A 5,413-nucleotide genomic window follows, 5' to 3' on the forward strand; every position below is an offset into this window, starting at 1 on the left:
GAGAGAGAGAGAGAAACTGCATAATAACATATTAAAAAAAAATCTCTTTTATATACAATATATTTTTTATGTCTAAACACAGGTATGTTATAAATAAAACCTTTTAATATTTGTTACAAAGTCTTCACTTTCCGTTTTCGCAAAACAAGTTTAAGCTAAAATTTATTTTTTTCTTTAGAAAGGAGATCTAACTGGTTAATTATCTGGCAATTAATTATCTGAATAAAATATAAAATTAAATGTATTTTTCTGCAAAGTAATCAATTTCACTTGTGGCTTTTCTCAACTTCTAACGTAAATTTATTTTAGACATTTATATAGCGAGGAAGAGGTCTCATATAAGTTACAGATGATTAACTTAAAAATTTTACCTGAAAAACCAGTCTGTGAATTAATGATTCGAGGTTTTACACTTTTCGTTCTTACAGCTTAATTGTCGATAAATACATTAATAAAATTTAGTGTCAAGTTTCTAAGTTCTTTTAAAATGAGGTATATTCAAAATCAAAAATAAATTTCTCGATCTATTTCATTTCTAAAAAACGTTTTCTAATCAAACATCGAAACAGTATTCCTTTTTGTTTGATTTTATTCGGTTAATGCCCGTTTCTACCAATGTGGATTAATTTTAATCTCGGTTCAACTTACTCTTCATCTTTTTCTTATTTTTAAAACTAGAGAAAGATGAAGAGTTAGTTGAATCAAGATTAAAGTTACACTGCATTGGTAGAAACGGACATAAGAGGTTTAAAAATTTTTGCTTCATGCTTTATGCGATATACTATTACTTGTTTATTTTAATAAATTTAAAACAGAATGCAACTACATGAAATATGAAAAACTTCGCTTGTACTTCCAAGAAATATTTTTCGAGTCTTGCTCATGATCGAGTGATTTAATTTGGGACAGCAACCGAGTTCGGCGTACTGATAAAGTAAGGCAATAACGAAGACACGAGCGGAAGGATCTCGTGTGAATGGCTGCTACATGTAGGTGAACAAGTTGCTTAGGTAGTCCACGGTGAACTGTTATATGCACTGGCATGCCGCCAGTCGTTCGTTGAAAAGCCATTTCTGGTGGCAATGCCAACGACGAAGGCGCTATGCTAGAACATTTGCAATTCCACGCGCCGAACTTGTTTCGAAGACTCCGATAGCAATCGAACGTATTCGAGAGATTCATGGTACATGTTTCCAAGTCTGAGAAATTGAGGCACCGAAAACACCAAACTGTTTTAAATTCAGTTCAGCAGACGCACGTTAGCGACGCAGCAAAAACTTGCATTTGATTTATTCACATTAATTTGTACGTGTTAAAATGAGAAATTATCACTTAAAACTTATTTATATCCACATTCATATCTAGATTTTCTTGCAATTACAATAGTTTTTTTAGATTGTAATGTTCTTATTATTAAATTAACCATCATCTAATTTGAGATATTCAAATATTTTAGTTTCAATTTGTGATTGAATTTCAAGTCCAATAAACCGAATTAGAGTGTAATGTATAAAATTAATAAATAAAATTAAATTTATAAAACTGACAAATGTATTTGGAACAATTTACGTATGATATTATTATAAGCTAAGATTCGTTGTGACCGAAAATAAAATATTATATATTTCTCTTAATTAATTTATTCTCATTTAAGTAATATCAAAATACATGCATACATAACAATAATATTTATGAATGCGAGAAAAGTGATTGAATTAACTCTAAAAATTAAAAATTTTTTTCATGATGAAAATTTCAAAATAAAAATTTCAAAATTTTATGTCAATAGAACTAAGATTTTCATTGTGTATGGAATTAAGTAAACGAGAAACCTTAATGAGTGTCAAGAAAATCATAATTTCATTTTTAATTTGCTTTGATTTATTATAAAAGTTATATGCAGCAGCAACATAATTAAAAAATTCCGATGTGTTAGGCGAGCATTTCACAGACAAAAAACGTGTCCGAATTCCCAGATTGGAAGTGATCGTTCGACGTTCATGTTTCGCGGTAATTGAGATCGACCAATTTAGGATGTACGAACTGTCGATTCAATCCGTGCTGTTCTATCTAACCAAATTTACGAGATGCACTATGCTTAAATTGCGGGAAGGAACGAACCGATAACAAAGTAACGAATTATGCTGGAGGCTCGAAGGAGAGAACTGATGTGTTTCGGTCACGACTTTGTTCTCAGTGAACTTACCAAACGATCGAATATATTTTCTCGATTGAATCCCGGTATATCGACGAGTCGCTGGAATTTTGCACAAGATCTATTGTACTTTACTATTTAAAAAACGACAATGTCTTTTCCTAAACAAAAAATGCTAAGCAAAAAATATTATATTATTAGTATAATATTTATGATACATTTTGGATATGTTATAGATAATTATTTTTTCAAAATTATAAATTGCTCTTTGTATAATATATTATTTAAGTAATTTATATCAATTTCTAATAATATCTTGATGTATTCAAATATTCCTGATAATACCTACTTATTTCTTAAATATCAGGAATATTATAATATTTTAATTTTGTTAAAATACTGTATGGAAATTTTAAGAAATAAGTAGGTATTATCAGGAATATTTGAATACATCAAGATATTATTAGAAATTGATATAAATTATTTAAATAAAGACAATATATATTATACGAAGAGTAATTTATAATTTTATAAATGGAATTTTATAAATGGAAAAATAATTATCTATAACATACGCAAAATATATCATAATATTATACTAATAATATGATAATATAATAATATTTTTTGCTCAATATTTTTGTTTAGGAAAAGACATTGTTATTTTTTAATTTAAATAGAATGATAAAATACAATGTGCAAAGATCTGTAAAATTTGAGTGATTAATTATATCTTTTTGTAATAATAAAATTTTTTAATAAGTTAACATCTTAAATTTGCTCATCGATCTTTAATGAAGTGTTTTTCTCATTTATTTTCTATTTTGAATACATACGAACGCAATGTTTTTTTAAGCTAATTACCTTCTTTAGCAGTATTTTTAAACGAGTATTGCGATTACAATCAACTATTTTATTTTTAAACATATCTAATATGCAAAATTATTTTCTCAATGTTGTTAACACAATAGTTGCTATTTCACCCTACATTAAACGCGTTGGAATTTATGTCTTACTAAAGATGCGTGTAAGAACTCGCTACTTTCTCTCTGCCATTCTCTATCATCATCAATCTCTATCAGTTAATTGCAATTGTCACGCAAGGCTGCATTATCGATGTCTTATCCAGTTTTTGTATTATATATAGGACATGTCGAATTCTTTATCGATCGCATTAGAAACCAAAAGGACAATTCTCATGGACAATTTCTTATGGTGAAATATCTATCGGAAGGCAAGAAGGATATGCGGATTAATCGCAATTGAAATATAAAAAGCCATCAATGGCTGTTAGCTACAAAAATAATTACCACTCGAGTATAGCAATTAGTCAAAGCAATCATTTTCATAAGTAGTGATCATGAGCCGTCTGTTACATTTTACAGTTACGACTTGACTTTAAATTGATCTTTAAAAGAAGCACTGCTTGAAAATCAACTATCGACCCGAATCTTTGTGGAAGTTACTATTTTTCAACGAATCTATGTCGAGTGCTGTTTAATTCGGAAATTATGTTGTTATAATTCTTTGATTTAAGTCGTGAAAGAGAAATAGCTTGTCAAAGCTAGTCGATCTAACGGTGTAGCGTATCACATGTACGTATCACATGTGCCATTTCAGTTTAACAAATTTTTTCAAAAATTAGATAAAAGGTAAAAAAATAGATAAATAATAAAAATAGATAAAATAGATAAATAGATAAAAGTTTTAAGATAAAATTCGCAAAATGCGATAGTAAAATAGTGAGTAAAGAATAAACTATTATCACATTTTGCAAATTGTGTGTAGTCTTAAGATTTGATTCATTGTACTTACAGTCTATTCTACTCCCTTTAATTTATTTCGATTTATATTTTGATATATAAAACATCGTAAATCTCTATAAATATTCTATAACATTTTTCAAATTTTTTTCATCTTTGAAATATGTATTTTCTAATCAAATAAAAAAGCATAAGCATATTAAGATATATAATAACAAAATTCGCATAAGAATATTCAATATAATTGAATATAATATTGTTATACGAATTTAACTGATTTACTTTGTCCTCACTGAAGGTCTTATTTACATAAATCCAGCTTATAAATTCTCGGTCTAAGTACCGCTATTGCGTGGAGAACACTCCAAGAGTCAAGATATGTGGTACATCTCAAAATTTTTGCTATAAAAATAATGCTAATATAAAAAATACTAATTCAGAAAATCGTAGTTATAAAAAATATATATATTTATATTAATTAAATTATAATTACTTTTTTGTGGCATATCTTTCATTTCACAATTCATTTAAAAAAAGAAAGTTTTTTTTAGATTTTTTTCAAGAATACAAGCCAAAAATATAAAAAGTTTATATATTTTTCTAGTGCAAAAGTAAATACATTTTATGTATCTTCATATTCATATTTTTTCTTCTACACTTTTCTAGTGCAAAAGTAAATCGATATCGTGTATCGAAAGCTAAAGTCAAGATATTGCTTGCAAATTTCTTTGTGCAACATAGCGCGGTAAACCACAAGCACAATATATAACACATCGGATTACGTTAGCTTCATTATATTCTTCATTATATTCTGTCTCGGGACATTTAACTCGCCAACTAAATCAATGTTTGATAGACACAACACCGTGATTCACTTGCATACTTGTCGTCTTCCTACGCATTTTGCATAACCCAACACTTCACTTTATTTATCAATATTATCGCAACCACCGAGAGTTACTTGAATATCTATATAATCACGGCGTAAGCAAGATGTTAATTATTAAGAAGGTAAATACATGAGAAAAAAAAGAGAGAAAGCAACAAAAAAGTGAAAGAATAAAAGATAAAAGAGAAAAAAGAATGACATCAATGATTAGATCTATTTAATAGGAAAAGTAAATAGAAATCAGTAAGTAAAAAAGAAAAGAAAAAAAAACAATGAATGCAAATTAAAAGTCTCCAAAAATAAAAAGAATATAAAAAGAGGAATAAAAAGAAGATAAGACAAAAATACCATACAACAAAAATGCCATAGTAATTTAAGAGAGCTAAAGAAAATAATGAGCAAATAAGAAAAAAGATGAATAAAAAGAAATATGACAGAGAAAATATGACAGGAAAAATATGATAAAGGATCAATGTCTGAGAAAAAGTAGAGTGTAAGAAAGAGATCAAGATACTTGATGGACTTTACAGCATGTCGGTCGCAAGAGGAAGGAGAAGAAGAAGAAGAAGAAGAAGAAGAAGAAAAAGAAGAAGAAGAAGAAGAAGA

General features: G+C 27.8%; 1 protein-coding gene across 1 annotated transcript in view; it reads right to left on the minus strand.

The window, feature by feature from the left end:
- Positions 1-5,413, minus strand: part of LOC105626954 (laccase-4) — a 60,367-nt gene that overhangs the window by 54,428 nt on the left and 526 nt on the right. The gene's annotated exons all lie outside the window — the stretch shown is intronic.

Source organism: Atta cephalotes, assembly GCF_000143395.1.
Source record: "Atta cephalotes unplaced genomic scaffold scaffold00007, whole genome shotgun sequence".
In the NCBI taxonomy this organism is placed as follows: domain Eukaryota; kingdom Metazoa; phylum Arthropoda; class Insecta; order Hymenoptera; family Formicidae; genus Atta; species Atta cephalotes.